We start from the raw sequence: 19,803 nt of genomic DNA on the forward strand, positions 1-19,803 counted from the left end.
CCAACTGTTCTTCAACATTCCTCTCCCCTCAGGACCACTTTATACTCTTAAAAATTTTGGGGGTACCTCTCCCTGAATTTTTGTTTAATGTTACTTATATCTATTAATATTTACTATGTTAGAATGAAAACATCTTGGCATTATTATGAAAATTGTCTTGACCTTGAGAACCCCTTGAAAGGGTCTTGGGGACCCTCTGTCCCCTGGGCCACACTTTGAGAACCATTGATCTTATCTGACCTCCTCATGTTACAGGAGAGAAAACTGTTCCAGGGAGGTTAAATATTTTCCCGAAGGCCATGTACTTAGCAAATGTTAGAAGGTAGATTTGAGCTTAGTACCTCCAACCCCCATTAAAAGACGCTCTTTCCGCTGTCTTCCACAGGTTTGGTTCCCCCTTGAATTCAGCTGGCTAGGCCTGGACTGTGATGTCTCTAATAAGAACAGCAGTTCACATCTCCACACATTTCTTTCAATAATCCTTATGTTTTACATATGTTAAACAAGGTTCAGAGAAGTTAAGTAATTTCTCCAAGGCTGCACAGCTAATAATTATTGGAACCAGGACATGAACACTTGTCATCTGATTCACTCATTCATTCATTCATTCATTCACTTATTAATGCCTAATACATATACAGTAGGGGCAGCAGGGGGTGCAACAGATAGAGTGCTGGCCCTGGAGTCAGGAAGACTTTATTTTCATGAGTTCAAAACCAGCCTCAGACACTTATTAGTTGTGTGACCCTGGGCAAATCATTCAACCCTATTTACCTCAGTTCATCATCTGTACAATGAGCTGGAGAAGGAAATGGCAAACCACTTCAATGTCTTTGCCAAACAAACCCCCAAATGGGTCATGACAGGTAATACACAACAGAAATGACTCAACAACAACAAAATATGTACAGTAATGTGCTAACTGGGGATAAAAAGGCAAAAATGAAACAGACACCAACCTCAGAGAACTTATTTTCTACTGGCAGATACAACATTTAAAGCATACACAAAAGAGTTTTCAGGGGTAGAGGGGAAACACTAGCCACTGGAGGAAATCAGGAAAGGCCTTATGTTGGAGGGGACATGACATTGGGATGGATGGTTAGTGACAAGCTGGGCCTGTCTGGCTTGAAAACTGATATTCTTTTCTACTATACGAAGTCTTCTCACTCTACACTATTCATTTAAAGTATTGCTAACATTCATAGTCAGGTCTGCATTGAGTCATTTACTTTTTTCCTTCATGAGTAAGGCTTTACTTCTAACTAAGTCACTGGGTACTACTTCCTACCATTGCCAGCTGGAGAGGAAGGCCTCCGTTCTTTTCCCCTGTGTCCATTGAACTAAAACTGAAGTTAATGTCCTTGGCCATTCTCCACCAAAGGAGTCCTAGCATCAGTGGAGTATTCTTCTCTATGATGCAAGGTTAAAAAGAAATAAATGTGAAAACTGAGATGAGAGGTAAGAAACAAGAGCTGGAAGTGTTTGTGACTACAAATATTCGGTAGCTACTCTGGTAATAAGAAATATGCACAAATCTCAATAGCTTGCCAAGACCAACATGAAATCACAGTAACCTTAATATATTATGGCTGAAACCCAGCCCAAGTTCATCAGTCCCATGAGACCAGTCCAGCTCAGTTTGAGCCTTAGCTCTTACCAAAGATGTGACTAGTGCAGGGCAGCTGGGAATTTGTTTCAGGGCACGAAACTCTTTCCTCCCTGGGTAGATTTACTTTTCTCCTGCAGTGACCACTGTCCTAGGCTTTTCCTTTATAGTCTTTAGCCAGCTTGTACTTTCTTACTATGCAGCTACCCCTAGGCCACCAATCTCAGGATCTCATTCATATCTGTGACATCATTTTTACAAGGTTTGCCTTCATCCCTAAATGCTATGGAGGGATATGGGACAAACTCTCTAAGGAATGAGATGTCCCCTCTCCCACTCTCCCAATAGAACTGACTTCTCAGTTGAAATGTTCTCTGAGTTTCATCCTCTACCTCAAGTGCATTTAAGTAAGTGCCAGAAACTATGACAAGTACCTCATGAATTTTATGGCATTTGATCTTAACAACAATCTGATAAATAGGAGCTATTTTAGGTCCTCATTTTACAGTTGAGGAAACTGAGGCATACAGAGATTAAGTGACTTGCTTAGGGTCATACAGCTAGTGTCTGAGATCAGATTTGAACTAATCTCCCCGACTCCAGGTCCACTGTGTATCTAGCTGCCAAAATTACAAAAATTTACAAAGTTATTTCTTCATGCAAGATAGGTTGTACCCTATTTTTCTATATTTTACAGATAAGGGAAATGAGACTCAGCATAGTAGAAATGACGAATGCTTTAAACTAAATCCAACTCTTGGAGATGTCCAACCCAAACACGTGAAGACTTTCCTAGCTGAATGGGTGGATGAGAACAATTTGTGCCAGTGGCTACGAAGGCAGTTGAAGCAGGTGTGGTGGAGCACTTAGAGCTTGGTCAGGCATCAAAGACACCAGTGCAACCTGGTTACTCTTACGATTTTTTGCTGCTGGTTTTCAATGATTCTGAAAGAGAGAGGTGGACCAATTTGTTCAACTCTGTCTCACTTAAATCCAGTTCACTCACAAGTCAAGATATCACCCAGTGATGCCATTGGTCCCCTTTGAAAATGAAGGACAAACAACAACTTAATGGCTCACAATCTCTTTAAGGATTTTGTTTGTTTTAAATTTTGCACCATTTCCATGTAGAGAAAATCCACATGTCCTTTCGTGAGTCTGTTTAAAGCATCTAAGGAAAAACTGAAGATTTACCATGGAGAAAAGCATTTTTTTAAAAATAATTTTTACTCCCATGATTTTAGTTTTAGAGAGGAAGCATGGTGTATGTACAAGGATGGGGAATCTGTGGCCTTGAGGTCTCATGTGGCCCTCTAGGTCCTCAAATGTGGCCCTTTGATGGAATGCAGACTACATGTGAAGCCACAAGCCATGTGGCCGTGAGACTACAGATTCCCTACTCCTGCTAGTGGATAGAGAGAGACTTGGCTTTCAAGTCAGGATGGTCTGGTTTCAAATCCTGCCTTTAATACCTACTGGTCCCATGAACAAATCATGTAAATTCTCGTGTCCTAACCAACAATGGTCAGCAAGCTTTTATTAAGTGTCTACTCTGTTTCAGGCTCTGTGCTAAGCACTGGGGATACAAAGACAGGCCTACCCTCAAGGAACTCACAGTCTCATGGGGGAAACAATATGTAAATTACTATGGATTAATAAGATGTATACAGTATTAATTGAAGATAATCAACAGAGGAAAGGCACTGTATTGATCTCAATTGGTAGGGGGAAATTCCTTATCTGGCAGCTCCTAACATTGATGAAATCATAGTTATAAATCAAAACAAACAAGTGAACAAACACACACACATGCACACACACATTACGGGTTGAAAAGCCTTTTGTGGGCTAGCCTGAGACCTTTGTAATCATTGAAAACATTGTTTCTGATGAAAAATACAAGTTCTAAAAAAATCAAATTCCAAATCACCTTTTGACCACCATCTTGTGGAGGTTTGGAGGTAAGTGTGAGGGGCACTGCCTATATCAATGTATGCCATGAGAGTAGAGCTTTAATTAAATAGCGCATTTTCCATGAGAGAAATGAAGGTCTTTTATTTCTGGCCCTTAGCTTTTTCACCATAATTCAGAAAGAAAGGGTTGCTAATGCTAAGGAGATAGAGCACTGTGCCTGAAGTCAGGAAGGCTTCAAAACCACCTCAGATGTTTTCTAGCCATGTGACCCTATGCAAGTTCCTTAATCTCTTTTGGCCTCAATTTCCTCATCTGTAAAATGGGGATAATAGCACTAACTTTCCAGGGCTGTAGTGATGATCCAGTGAGATAACAATTGTCATGTGCTTAACACAGCACATCCCAAACATGTGAAGACTTTCCTAGCTGAATGGGTGGATGAGAACAATTTGTGCCAGTGGCTACGAAGGCAGTTGAAGCAGATGCCAAACATTTGGCACTTAGCAAATACTATAGAAATGGTAGCAATTACTCAAGAGCTTAGAACAGTCCTTCCTTGCCTTCAGTCTATGGACTAAAAGAGTTTTATGTTCAAGAGAGACAAAACCAACAATATATATTTTTAAAAGATTTTTTGATACTTTTTTTATTCCTGATTTTAAAAAGAATTCCTAAATGTTGGATTAGAGTGCCAGAGCTTTTCTCCTTATCCTCTAAAGTTTTTTTTGGTAAGATGAAATTTTATGTTATTTGTTAGTATATAATTTGTTTATTTTTCAGTTCTCAACATTCACGTCCACAAGAATTTGAATTCAAAATTTTCTCTCCATCTCTCCCCACCCCGCACACCAGGAAAGCAGGCACCCCATCCACCCCTTTCTCCAGTTTGTCCTCCCTTCTGTTACCCACCCTTCTTCCATCCCAGTCCCCTCTATTTTCCTCTAGGGTAAAATAGATTTCTATGCTCCATTGCCTATGTATCTTAATTTCCAGTTGCATGCCAAAACAATTTTTAACATATATTCTTAAGGCTTTGAGTTTCATATTCTCTCCCTCCCTCCTCACCCACCCTCATTGAGAAACAAGCAATTTCATATAGGTCATACATATCTAACAATGCAAAGCACTTCCATAATAGTTATGTTGAAAAAGACTAACCCCATTTCCCTCTGTCCTATCCTGACCTCCATTTATTCCATTCTCTTGACCTGTCCTCCCATAATAGTATTTGCTCCTGATTATCCTTTTCCCTTAATTTTCTGTCCCTTGTATTATCTTCCCTCTCTTATCCTCTTGCCCCTTGCCTTCCTGCAGGGTAAAATAGATTTCCATATCCATTGGAGTATGTGTTATTCCCTCCTTAAGTCAAATCCCATATGAGTAAGGCTCAATTATTTCCTTTCATCTCCCTCCTCTTTGCCTCCATTGTAAAAGCATTTTCTTCCCTCTTTTATGTGAGATGATTTGCTACATTCTCCCTCTCCCTTTCTCTTACTCCTAGTACATTCCATTCAACAGTAAATTTTATTTTTTTTAGGTATTTGCCCTCCATATTCAGTTCACCCTGTGCCCTCTGTCATATATACATATACACTCATACATACATATATACATATACATATATACATACACATATACATACACATATACATACCACCATGAATATATACATACCTATACATGTATCATATACACATATATACATACCCATATGTATGTATATATATATACATTCTCTCTAACTACCTTAATACTGAAAAAGGTCTCATGAGTTACAAATAACATCTTTACATGTAGGAATGAAAACAGTTCAACTTTAATGAGTTCCTTAAGGCTTCTCTTTCCTGTTTACCTTTTCATGTTTCTCTTGATTCTTGTATTTGAAAGTCAAATTTTCTGTTCAGCTCTGGTCTCTTCAACAAGAATTCTTGGAAGTCCTCTATTCCATTTAAATTCCATTTTTTCCCCCTAAAGTATTATACTCAGTTTTGCTGAGGAGGTGATTCTTGGTTTTAATCCTATCTCCTTTGACCTCTGTAATATCATATTGCAAGCCCTTTGATCCCTTAGTGTAGAAGCTGCTAAATCCTGTGTTATTCTGATTGTATTTCCACAATACTTGAATTGTTTCTTTCTGGCTGCTTATAATATTTTCTCCTTGACCTGGGAACTCTGGAATTTGGCTACAATATTCCTAGGAGTTTTCCTTTTGGGATCTCTTTCAGGAGATGATTGATGAATTCTTTCCATTTCTATTTTACCCTCTGAGTCTAGAATATCAGGAAAGTTTTCCTTGATAATTTCTTGGAAGATGACATCTAGGCTTTTTTCTTGATCGTGGTTTTCAGGTAGAGCAAGAATTTTTAAATTATCTCTCCTGGATCTATTTTCCAGGTCAGTTATTTTTTCAGTGAGATATTTCACATTGTCTTCTATTTTGTCATTCTTTTGGTTTTGTTTTTATAATTTCTTGGTTTCTCATAAAGTCATTAGCTTCCCTCTGCTCCATTCTAATTTTTAGTGAACTATTTTCTTCAGTGAGCTTTTGAATCTCCTTTTCCATTTGGCAAATTCTGCTTTTTAAAGCATTCTTCTCCTCATTGGCCCTTTGGACCTCTTTTACCATTTGAGTTAGCCTATTTTTAAAGATGTTATTTTCTACAGTATTTTGGGGATCTCCTTTAGCAAGTTGTTGACTTACTTTTCATGATTTTCTTGCATCACTCTCATTTCTCTTCCCAATTTTTCTTCCACCTCTCTTAGTAGATTTTCAAAATCCATTCTGAGCTCTTCCATGGCCTGAGACAATTACATATTTTTGGGGTGCAGTTTGGATGTAGAAGCCTTGACTTTTATGTCTTCCTCTGATGGTATGCTTTGTTCTTCATCATCCAAAGGGATGGAAGAAAATAGCTTTTCACCAAGAAAGTAACCTTCTATAGTCTTATTTTTTCCCCTTTTGGGGGGTATTTTCCCAGCCAGTTACTTGACTTTTGAGTCCTTTATCAAGTGGAGGGTATACTCTAGGGAGCTGTTAAGTTCTCAGTTCCTCTAAGGTGGCACAATCAAGGGAGAGGAGTTTACTCCTCTCCTGCCCTGCGTTCTGGTCTGTGAGCAACCATAAGCACTCTTTTCTGCCCTGGAACTGTGAGTAGGATTCCCTCTCCACAGCCACCACCAAGTTCACCATACCAGCACCTCTCTTCACTCCAGGACCACCACTCAGGACTGGGATCCAGATCAGCTGCTTAATTCACCCAAGGTATTTAGGCCAGGGCTCCAAAAGTGGAAGCTGCCGTTGTCCTTGGGCTGGAACTGGGGCTGGACAAGCTCCCCTGTCACCCAGGTGAAAGAGTTTTCTCTTTTGTTTGACTAGGTTTTGAAGTTTGACTAGGTTTTGAATTATCACAGGATTATAGATTTGGAGATGGAAGGTTCTCAGAGGCCTCCTGGTCTTACCCTCTCATTTTTCAGATGAGAAAACAGAAAAGTTCAATGACTTGCCTATGGTCGTAGAGCTAGTACATGGCAAAGGCCAGATCTGAATCTAGGTCTCCTTGATTCCATGCTTAGTATTTAATCATTATATCATGTTATTTCTTTGATATGGATGAAAATTGGCCTTAATCTATGCTACATCATTGAAAGAGGCTTCAAAGAGGTCTCTGGATATGCCAATCTTCTTTCATAGTGTTCAGCTTATGCTTTTGTCCTCATATTACAGAGCAAACCTAGACCTAAGGTCTAAAATTTCAAAATAGGTAATTAGAATACTACATCCTTTCTTTTCCTTCCTCCATTTTCTAAGAAGTTCTTAGGAGTTATCCTGATAAGGTGCCCAATTTTATTCTAGAATGGAGTTTCATCTTTAGGAAATCTTGTTCCTTTATAGACAACTATTTAGTACTCTCTATCAAAGTGAGTTCCATTAGTCAGTTCATTAGACTGAATTTCTGAGACCTCTGCATGTTTCTAATGGTGTCCACAGGGTCACCAACATTGATACATATCAGACAAGTGGCCATTTTCATCTATTACTCAATTCTCAGATGCTCTCTGTCCCAAGTGAATCCATATTACAGTGGATCTGCCAAATTGAAATTCCCAAAACATAGTCTTACTCCCTTCCTCAAGAAGCTTCAGTAGCTGTTTATTGCCTTTAGCATAAAAAAAATCTTCTGTTTGGTATTTAGAGCCCTTCACAATCTCATTCCTACTTACTTTCCCAGAGTGGTTGGTTGCACATTACTTCTACACACATACACAAACACACACACACACGTATACACATACACACATTACATTCTAGGCAAATTACCCTTCTTGCTTGCTGTTCTGCCAGTATTACATGCCATCTTCCTTTATCCTTCTACTGAAGGTGTCTCCCATGACTGGAAGGTTCTTCTAAATCACTTTCACCCCTCACTGTCTTCAAGATTTAATCCAAGTGTTACTTCCTACAAAATGCCTCATTACCACCCCTTCATCATGTGAGTATCCCCTCAATTACTTTTCATTTAATGTATTTTGTTCTTAGTTATCTGTATCTATGCTACTTCCCATTAGTATGATGTAAGCTCCTTGTGGGAAGAGACTATCTCACTTTTATATTTACATCCTCAGTGCCTAGCAGAGGTTTTGACATATCACAGGAGCTTAATAAATGTTATTTAATTGAATGGCATTGAATAAGATTTAATTGAATCTGCTTGACTTAGAACATTCCAGACTTCTTATGGAAAATTTACTTTTAGAAGGGCTGTGATCCCAGCTGTGACCCACTTCTGCTGTCCCTTTTCTGGAAATAATTATTTCCCATTCCAAAAGCATAATTTAACCTGAATCACATTCTAGAATCATCATTGTTTGCCAGAGGAAGTATTTTTGAAAAATAACCTTTAGTTGTAGTTTTGATTTCCTATCACAAGAAAAATACAGGCATCAGAGCAATCAAAATAAAGATGTGGTTTTTTTTTTTTTTGTTCATGTTTTTTAAATCAAGATATTATACACTGGAAAAAATGCAAGCAGGAAAATAATAAATTCCCTCCCTAACTGTGGGAAGAAACCCCCTTATTGAAACTATTTAAGGGACAAATGGTGCTATAGAAGTACTGTTTAGATCCAATGGAATTCACATGAATCACAGTTCCACATGTGGAAGAAAGTTGGAGGAATTGTCACAGTTTAGCTGGAGAAGAGGTGTATTGGAGAGACAAGGGAAAGAGGACGTGATGGCTATCTTTTAAAAAAAGGTTTATTTATACATTTTGTTTTCATATTATAAACATTTACAGATTGTGCCCACTTAATGAGAGATCTCTTTTAAAAAGTAAAACAGTAAGTAAAGCCAAGAACACAGTGAACTCATCTGAAAGTTCATTTATTTTACATCTATAGCACCCTTCTCATTTCTATTTTTAAAAAAATTAGCAGAAATCTATTTTTTTACCCCTCCCACCCTCACTCTGCTGAAAAGGAAGGAAAAACAAATTTTTATAGCAAATATGCATAGAAAAAAACAAGTTCACTCAGTGATAGTGTGTGTATATAGACATAGATATCAATCTATGTGTGTATGAGTGTGTATGTATATATACATATGTATAAGCAAGTATGTGTGTGTGTGTGTGTGTGTGTGTGTGTGTGTTTGTCTCATTCTATACCCTAAACCCATCACCTTTCTCTAATGGATAATATGGCTTATTACTGATCCTCTGGTATCATGGATGGTCATCATACTAATGTTCTAACAGCTTTCAAAGTTTTGTGTTTTTCCAGTGTTGTTGGTATTATATAAATGATTCTCCTGGATCTGCTCAATTTCATCCTTCACCAATTTTTAATAGTTCACAAAACTGTCTGTCTTCAAGTATTTAAGGGGCTGTCATGTGGAAGAGGGATCAGATTTCTGCTTCACTCTAAGAGGACAAAATCAGGAGCAATTGGCAGAAGTTGCAAAGAGGCACATTTTTGTTTGATGCTTAAAACTTTCTAGCAATTTGAGTAACCAGAAGTAGAAAGAACCTGCATTCCCCCCTTCCCCTTTTAAAATAGTATTTTGTTTTTTTCACAAATTACATAGACAGATAATTTCTAACATTCATTTTTTAAAAATCTTGAGTTTCAAATTTTTCTCCCTCCCTTCCTCCCCCCCAAATGATAAGCAATTTGAAATGTTATATATGTGTAATTATGTAAGACATTTCCATATTAGTCATGCTGTGAAAGAAGGAACTGACCAAAGGTGGAAAAAATACATACAAAATAAGTGAAAATAGCACATTTCCATTTGCACGCAGATTGCATTAGTTCTTTGTCTGGATGTAGATAGCATTTTCCATCACAAGTCCTTGGAAACTGTCTTAGATCATTGTATTGCTGAGAATAGGTAAATCATTCATACCTGATCACTGTATAATGTTGCTGTTACTGTGTACAATGTTTTCCTGGTTCTGCTAATTTCACTTTGAATCAGTTCATCTAAATGTTTTTTTGTCTGAGTCCTTCTTATCAAAGGTCATTAGACAGAGTCTAGGTTACTACTTGCCGGTGGCTATACCATTTTAGAGTATGGATCAGATTAGATGTCTGATCAGGTCACTTCCAATTCTAAAATTTTGTGATTTTGTCAGCATGTGTAGCTAGAATATTTCTCTTCCCTACCTCAAACACCAGAAAGTACTGTGGGGTTTGAAGTTTTTACCTAAATTATTTTTTCGAAGCATTTATTATATTTCTACCCTGCCAAATTGGGCACTGCTGGCACCTCTTTAGGGGGCATGTTGAAATGTAGTACTGGACCAGCATTAGATAATCTGGGTTTAAATTCTATGTCTGCTGTTCATTAACTATATGAACTTGAGGATATCACTTCACCTTTCTAGGCCTAGGCCTCAGTTTTCTCATCTGTAAAAATGATGGAGGTTGAACTAGATTTTCTCTAAATTCTCTTTTATCTCAGTCTGATGATCCTTCTTATGTTAGATGTGAAAGTTGAAAAATCTAGTTCTCCTAATTTGGGTTTGGAGTCAATTGGTATGTCTAGAAAGCAAAAGATGAAACTAGGGAGATAATTTTCTTCCTCTTCTGTTTTTTCTTCCTTTTCTTCCTCCTCTTGTTCTTTTTTTTTCTCTTATTTTTTTCAGTTCTCTTCCTTATTGTTTTTAGGATTCCTTTACCCAACAACTATCCAGTTTATACTAAGAGTGTGACATGGGTTTTGGAAACAAGTATCACAGGATACCCAGGAAGTGTCTTGAGGGAATTGAGCACCATTTGAAAATTCTAATAAAGGCGCTGTGTATTTGGCAGAGAAAACTCTACATGCTGTCATAATCAAGTAAAATATATTCCTTGAAATGCATATTAGATATTCAGTCTAAGTTTTCTACTCTATTGTGCCAAGCTGGGGTACTGTTAAGCCAAAGGGTCGGGTACCATTGACAAATAATACAAAGCAAGATCAGGAAACTGTGCTTTAATAGGTTAATTAATAAGGAAAATATAAGAAGCAGAAGATACACTTGAGAATATTATTATTGGAAATGGGACTTTGCTAAAGAATTTTTATATAAGAAAACTGCTTCAAGTTCAAATCATGTTTAAAAACATAAGCATATGGGTGGCAAGATGGAGGGTAACAGCTGTGTTCAAATATTTTTATGAAGAGATGAAAACTCCAACTCATTCAATCTTCTATTAAAGTAACACTTAAGTAAATCAGTCTAGATCTGATTTGCTTTTGAAATAGTCAACCTAAGCCTTTTCTGAAGTCCCAGTGACCTACAATACATCCCATGAATAATGCAGATGGCAGCTATCTAAAGAATTATCTTTATTCAAACAAGAAGAAAGAAGAAGAGATTTATGTTTGTCCAACACGATATGGTAACTACTCATTTTGGAAATTAAGAGGGAAGACAGATGAAATATAGAAGAATTTATGAAGAAATAACAATGGGTCAAGTTGTTCCAGGATTACTAAACACCATCTTTTCTTGTGCGTGCTGATTTGGGTTGATGAACTAATTTTTTTTTTTTAAGAGATTTTTAAGAGATTGATCAACTCATATGTCATTTTTTCAACAGTACTGGAATTCATTTACATACAGGGCATATTCATTTTGAATAGTTTTGAACTATATGGGTAAATGTTTGCCCTAGGGTTATTTTAATGGGTATAACTGTATCTTAGTTATATTTAGTTATATTTTTCAGAGCTGTCACTAAGGAGAAAGGAATTTAAGAGATCTACCTTTGGGTTCAGGCAAATGTTACTCAGTCTACCTTTCCAATCCCAGGGAAGATTGTCTTTGACCTTGATGTTGTTTTCCAGGAGGGAGCTGATGACTGATGGCCAAAGAAAGACAAATTATGCAGCACAACCAGAGAGGGAGAAGCTGAGGAATGTCCAAGAGAAAGAGGTTTCCAGGTCAAGGACAATTACAACCAGACAATAGTAAGAGGAGAGAGCCTGTGGTTTACAGTTCCTGAAATAGTGAGATAGAAATTCATTCAGTTTAGTGGTACTTGGCTACCGCACATTCATCATGGGAGAAACCATTCTCCAGAGTGCCAGGGAGTCCTTTCACCTCCATTCTTTGCATCATATATGTTGAAATGAGGTGTATAGAGTGTTCAAGGAGAACTAGCACCTCTGATGTGAGAGCTTGCTGGACCCTTTTCAGGGCAACTCATCCACTTTTGGTGTCCACCTTCACCTGACTCTTACCTGTGGCTCCAATATATTGCAGCATGCACAGTGGCCACACTATGGTAAAACTGTTTTAGTAGATGGGCTAACCCAGATTGAGGGTAGCCAAGAAGCTTCAAACCCATCAGTTAAGTAGAGGGGTGTCTATCCCACGCATGTGAAGACTTCCTCCAGTGAAATGGGCAGATGAAAATAATTTATTCCAACAGTCATGAAAGCGGCTGAAGCAAGAGCTGTGGAACACTTAGAGCTTAGGCAGATATTGAAGATACCAAGCTCATCCACTGCATTCTAGGTCATGGACATTGATGACTATGGAAGAGAGTGAAACTGACAACTCTGAGTAACCCTGCCTCACTGAAATCTAATTCATGGTCAAGTCAACACATCACCCTTTCGATGTCATTGATCTTCTTCAAAAAATGAAGGACAATCAACATTTGCTAAAACACATAGCACTTTGACATCATTCTCCCTACCTGTGCTTGGATTAGCAGGTTGAGTTTAAAAGCAAAACTAGCAAATTTCTCCTCAGGATTACTTTCTAGGATACTGAGGGATTGGGGCATTGTCTAATACTATGTCTTGGGAGACACCATTCATTATATTCCCTCTACTTTAGATTGTCAGTTATTTCTGGCCAAATTTTGACCAGTTGATCCCACCTCAATATCAATTAACCAATTAGATTTTACAAAGGGATATTTATTGAGAAAATATAGCAAGAACTGAAGGATAAAAATCTTTGAAAGTGGAAGTTCACTCTCCTCTACCAGCTTGGTACTTGGGAAGAGAGGATTCATACCTAAAGAGATGGCTACCAACATTGCCGCCATCTATTTCACTTCTCTTTCCCTCTCATGCTTACACGCAGGGTGTCTCTCTGCCAGATTGACCCACTGCTAAGCTGGGTCAAACATGTTACTCCTCAGGGTTGACTTCTCACAAGGCTTGGCTGCTTGTTGCTACCAGATGATTGCTTTAGGCTTTAGTTGCTAAACTTCTGATGGTTTAGCAACTTCTAAACTTTTGAAGGAAAAATCTATTTCATTCCATCTCTGATATTCACTTAAGATCAGAAAAGAATAAATACGATAGAGACGTAAGATCCAGGTGACCAGCCAAGCGAGAAGGCCTGAGGCTCCTCCTGCACCTAGAAGGTCTTAGCTGTTCTTTTTCCCCTCTCACCCTCAGTTCTGGCTCAGTAGGCAATTTAAAAGTATCTCATCACTTCAAAGTAAGCCCAAAAGGAAATAATTAAAGGATATCTGTGCATACTGTGAAGTAGAGGAGGAAAGGCCCTTCCATACATCAAACATTTCTGAAAACAGACTCATCAAGCCTCTGCTTTAGTTAAGCAACAAACAGAAACTATCGCTTATGATTCTCTAAGGACTAGGACAACATCGTCCAACCTCTCCTTCCATTTTCAATTTAGATTTTATTTATATATCTTAAAATATACTTGCCAATGATTTTGATTTTATTAGTCACAGTTTGATTTTTCTTTTTGGTTATTATTTATTATTCACAGTTTAGTAAGGATAACAGAGATCCTTTTTCCAGGAGCCTGGGAAAAATAGTACTCAGGAGGAACTGATCTAGGAGGAAGGAGACAGAACACTTCAGAGTTAGCAAGAACTGTTTGTGCTTCTGAACTGTGATAAAAATTATTTGGGACCCAGAGAGTCACCCATAATGAGTTGCAAGTCATGGAAGAGAAAAGCCACACTGACAGCAGGAGAGCAGATGCTTAAGCCTAGATTCTGGGCTTTAGAGCACTTGGCAGCCCATCCTTCCTTCTGCTGCCATTTCCAGACTTTCCTTCTAAGGACTTTGGGAAGATCATGTTTCTATATAGGGCAAATGCCACAACCAAGCTGAAGGCCTCCAATTGAGCATGTATGCCTGGTAAAGGAATATCACCCGACTGACATTGCTCCACTACCTCACTCCTCCACTTGGTAAGACGTGGGAGCTACATCTAACAGCTTTATTTTCTTTTGTACAATCTTGTTTCATATTGTGAAGACTGTGAAAACACTGACACTAAGTATATCCTATTTCAAAGAGTTTTGCTCCTTTTTAATTTATTTTTTTGAGGGGGAATTCTTCTATCTTAAAAAGGCATATATTTATTTATTCATTGAATTTTTTCAATCCTGAATTGTTTCAAGAAACAACTCACTTTCTGCTTTAATTTGGATTTCTTTCATTTTTCAAAGACCTTAAATCTTTTAAAAATGTTTTTAATAACGTTTTATATCTTATTTTCTACTATGTGGTGGTTTTCTCATTTAGGTTCTATATACCGCTGTATTAATAAAAAAGGATTATAAGTACGAAGTTTCAGTGTTCCTATTTGTAGAGCTTCATATGTGTTTTGATAAGTGTATGTATGTGTGTGTGTGTGTGTGTGTGTGTGTGTGTGTGTGTGTGTGTGTGTGTAATGGCTTTTGATTTATTTACTGTTTGTGTCATTATTTATCAATTTTTGGTTTATGAATGAAGCTGCTCTTTCTGTTACATTGCTATTGAATGGAATGCTGGGGTGTCACTTGCAGTACGGCTTTATTGTGTCATTGTAATTGCTTACTTAGCACTTAATTAAGCATTATTGATTTGGTGAATATTATCATAATAGATCATCTTATTGAACAAATGAGGTCTAACTTGTTCAGAACAGAGAGTCATGTTGAGAAGGTAGAAGCTTATACAAGTCTTGATTCTAGCAGTGTCCTCAATATAAAAACAGGAACATTTTAGGAGTATTGGAATGACATATGCAAGAGTTGGGGGAATTACAAAGTAAAATATAGCAAGGTTGCTGCTTTGATCTTTCAAAAATATCAAATGTGCACTTTGGAACTAATCTCCAAGAGGAGTTGATCAGGAGAGTCAGGGCCATTTCAAAGAACTGCTAACTCATTGGAGTCTCTCTGCATCATCTGTATTGGTGGTATGGAAAAATGGAAATCTAGAAACGTGTGTAGAATACCAACCTTTGAACCAGAGCACCAAAGGGAAACCCATCCACCATGCCAAGGGAGATGACCAATAAACCAACTGAGAAACATTTACTAAGCATCTACTACGTGCCAAGGAGTTTAGAATCTAATGAGGAATGACCTGGATTGTTTATTAGGTAGCCAGCGGTTTCAAGTGTGAGATATGTGAAGTGAATACTATCGAATTTCTATAATTAAGGAAAACAAAGAAAGGACTTCTTTTATCTGTACAGCGAATTTTATCAGCTTAAATACATACATACATACATACATATATGTGTGTATGTAGGCGAGAAGGCCTGACATATAGAAAGGGCTATCCCTCCACATGTAGCAGGGGGTAAAGAAGGCATGATAGACTTCTCTATACTACCCCCTCACCAACCTTCTCCAAAGGAGACTTTAATTCATGCCATTAATTGGAAAAGCAGGATGCTGGGGCCAGAGACCACTTTTCTATCTTCTGTGGAATGCTGGCTAGAATTATATCTATCTTCTCCCTTAAATATTGAAAGGATTAGATTTTCAGCTTCAAGCTAACTTTTGATCACTGCTCATTTTGGGGGGGAGCAGGACCAAAATCTTGATATGTGAGGCTGATCCCTTTTCCTCCAAAGATCAGTTCTAAAATGTACACACAAAGCACTTAGCCAAGAAAACCCATTTATCTAAATTGGTGGCAAAACATAAAACAGAGAAAGTATACAGAAAACTATATATACCAATACAGAGTGAAAGAATTCTCTTTCTCATTGGGAGGGAAGTAACTCAGCTCAACCAAGAAAGAGAGAATCTTAAATCTCACTCAAGGGAAAGTCCCCCAACATCTCTAGTGTAGCAAGTTGGGGATAGAGGCATGATAGACTTGCAGCTCCTCTCATGTCTTCCTAGAATCTTTTCTTTCAGTGACCTGAAGTAGGTCTGGTGTCCTCAATCTTCTTACTCAAAACTGGATAGTAGGAGTGCCTAAAGACCAAAGAGACTCAGAAACTCAAAGAAAGTCTGAAGATATTCAAAGCTTGAAGAGAACTGAAGGGCTCTGCTCTTTCCCACTTTTACCAACTTATCTGGTCCCTTTATGCAAGCATGGAATATTGATGTCTAACCATTAGAGAGTCCCATTCCAGTGGATACATACACACATACATATGTCACACAGAAATACATATGTGTATATATGTGTGTACACATGTGCACACATATCTATCTTTCTATCTATCTATCTATCTATCTATCTATCTATCTATCTATCTATCTATCTATCCACATCTATTTATCTCAAGGCAGCTTATGAACACCTGTCATTTTACAATGGCTGCTGGAGAAAGTGGTCCGAGATATACATTACCTGAAAGTATCAGTGTTTGTAAATGACCTCGCTGCCATTGGGAAAACATTAGAAAAACAGAACAAGAGAATTTGAAAGTGAAAGCAAACTACTATGAAGTTGTCAATCTGTAGTCTTTGTAGAGCCTCAGGTAAGGATGTGAATCTCAACAACATGTGAACACTGACCCAGAGAAGATAGAAATATTCTTGAACTGGCTATGTAAACAGAATCTTTTATACTTAAACACTTTCCCATATTTGGCAGTTGTTGCAAATTTTTAAGAACTATGTTTCTCATCTTTTTTGTTTTGATAGAGCTAGAAACAAAATATTTGCCCATTAATTGGAAAATAGCTAAAGGAGATGTCCATGAATATCATGGAATATTACTGTTTTATAAGGAAATGTGATTATGATGAGTACCAAGAAAGTGATGGTCATCAGAAATCAATTGCATTTGCCACAAGACAACTTCTTGACTGTCACATTCATTATCCCATATATAAATCCAAGTCCTTAGTTTTGAAGTGGGTTGTCACTTAAAAGGTCAAAGACTATATGGAACAAACTTCCAAGTGTGGACTGACAATGATCCCTCAAGTGCTAAGTTAGATGCTGTTTGCTAGAGAGAGGCAGGGACACTATTAGGCAGCATCCACCACTGGTCAGAGAGGATAAATAATGCCTGATGACACTGAATTTTGGTAATACTTCAGGAATAAGTGAAAGTTACTATATGTTTATATGATCCTCAGGTAGCTGAGTCACAATCAAGAGGGAATGCAGCTGAGAACTGGAGATTTCCAACCAACAGCACGCCAACAGCATACTTAAAGCTTTTAATTCCTTTGTTTCAGTTGTTTTTGAATAACTGAAGTGAGAGTTCTTGACTGACAATGAATTGTGAAAAGTAATGCAAGTTATGAAGCAAGAGAGTGATGTAAAAAGACTCAAGTTCCATTTACCAGATGGCACCCTCTTGTTTTCAATGGCAGAAGTTGGGGCTATGAAATGGAATTCTGTAGCAGATGGTGATCCCCATATATGCTAGAGGCTGGAGTTCATACTATCCAATATAAACTTACTCTGTGCCCTTGAGAATACTATACAATGACTTTGGACATAAGGATTCAGGGAGAACCCTGGAACTACTGAAGAAGAGATATTATTGGCCTAGGATGGCAGCAGATATAATTACATAATACAAGGTTGGGCTCAATGGATTCAGAGAGAAGTGCTATCGAGTATTAACAAGATTTTGGAACTTGTCTCCACTGACATTATTTATGGAAAGTAATAAAAATAGTCATATTTTAATGATGACTGACAATTGCATCAGAAAAAAAGTAAACATATTCCAACTCAGAACCAAAAGTTTCCCTAGTTGTCAAATTGGTGAGGAAGAAGTACTTCTCATTGTATGGAATCACTTCCAAGATCCATCCTGATGAAGGAGGAGCCTTTAAGATGAAGCTTCTCAAGGAAATAACAGTGTCAACAAGTTTTAAAATACCAGTGAATTTTCTGTCTTCTCCTGAAGTTTAGGAGTAGCCCTAGAATGAGACGTCTTCATGAAAGGCTGAGATTGAGATTTGTTGAAGTTTCTGCTACTTTTGGGGCTATAGTTAATATTATCAAGCTTTACTAATTAAGCTATTGAGTTTTTCTATGCAAATTCCAAGTAAATCTTAGATTGTGAAGCTTATTACCTCTTAACTCGAGGTTTTATCATCTTCGGAAACATATGCTAGAAGTTGAATGGTGAAAAATGTAAATATACTTTCTGAAAAAAAAATGATGCAATAAGTTCACATTTCAAAAAAGAGACATCTTGAGTTTAGTTCATTTATAGTAGGAAAAGTTGTCTATTACCAAGTTTTATTGTACACATTAAAACAAATTGTGAGTCAAGGAATTGTGAAGGCTACAATACATCTATATAAGAATTCTATTTTCTTCATGGTAATCCTATACAGTTATTTCTTTCACATTGAAACTTTCCCTATTGCAGTTCAATATATCATAGATCAGCATAGGAAATTAAATGGAAATTTTGGGGGAGTTTTGTGGAAGCCACAGATGACACACCAAGGTCAGCAGACAATGCAGAGCCTATGAACAAATACTTAAACCAAACTTTACAATATAAGGTATTGTAAATGCCACATGAAGGAAAAAGAAAAAATTAAGACCTTCTCTGGCACGAAGGGATCACTAAAATTTTTTACAAGGATTTTCTAGATCACAGGGGCATCATGCCCCTAAACCTCATAATATGGAAGGGATAACTATACTATTTATTTGCTTCTTTAAATTGTCATAATGGATAGAATTTTATTTCTGTCAGGAAGCTCTGAGTTCAAATACTCCGACTCTGGGTAGTCCTGGTGAAATTACTTAACTTCTTTGGGATACAGTTTCCTCACTTATAAAATGAGGGAATTCCACTTAATGAACACTTAGGTTCCTTCCAGCTCCAAATCTATGTTCTTTTGAAATTTTTTTTTAGGTTTCTCATGTCCCACCAACTCTTAGTATACTCAAACACTGAAAGTTAAACAATTGCTTATCCCAGACATATTCAGCTGTAGTAGGGTTTAGGAGGCAGTCCCTTCCAAAGAGACCTGCTTTCTTTGTTTCCTGGATGCTGTATATTCTCATTAGCCTCTACCTTCCCTATCTCAATTCCCAGCACCTCATTATCCTTTTAAATCTAGCCAGACTGGAGACTTTTTTCTCTTTCAACGAAAGTAATAGATTTATTTTTAACAAAACAAAATTTTTATGATCACTCTTATACTGCCTCACACAATAGATATAATAATAATGAAAATGTTTGAAATATGGTGAAAATTGCCAAAATGTGACAGGGACATGTTATAAACATATGCTATTGGGAAAAACATGGTACCAATAAAGTGGTTCAAAACAGGATTGCTACAAACTTTTATTTTGTAAAATAATGACAACAAAAAGCAGAAAACCCCAATACAACAACACAACATCTGCAAAGTGCAATAAAGCCAAGTGAAATAAAATAAGGCCTACCTGTACAAATAGTCAATCCCACGAAAATAGGATGGGGAGACATGGATAGGAAGCAGGTTGGTTTTTTCTTCTGAAAAAGATCTGGGAGTTTTTGCAGACTGAAAACTCAACATGAGTTAGTAGTATGACATGACTGCCAAAAAAACCTGCTTTTTTAGGTTTTGGTGGCTAGTTCTAAG

At 37.4% G+C, this 19,803-nt stretch overlaps 1 long non-coding RNA gene across 2 annotated transcripts in view; it reads left to right on the forward strand.

Moving 5' to 3' along the window:
• Window positions 1-14,587, forward strand: part of LOC140496748 (uncharacterized) — a 111,040-nt gene extending 96,453 nt beyond the window's left edge. For both annotated transcript variants that reach the window (XR_011964383.1, XR_011964384.1), the window contains exon 4: window positions 11,862-14,587. This is a non-coding gene — a long non-coding RNA (uncharacterized lncRNA). The remainder of the gene's footprint in view (window positions 1-11,861) is intronic.
• Window positions 14,588-19,803: the final 5,216 nt, after the last annotated feature.

Source organism: Notamacropus eugenii, chromosome 3 (genome assembly GCF_028372415.1).
Source record: "Notamacropus eugenii isolate mMacEug1 chromosome 3, mMacEug1.pri_v2, whole genome shotgun sequence".
NCBI classification, from domain to species: Eukaryota; Metazoa; Chordata; class Mammalia; order Diprotodontia; family Macropodidae; genus Notamacropus; species Notamacropus eugenii.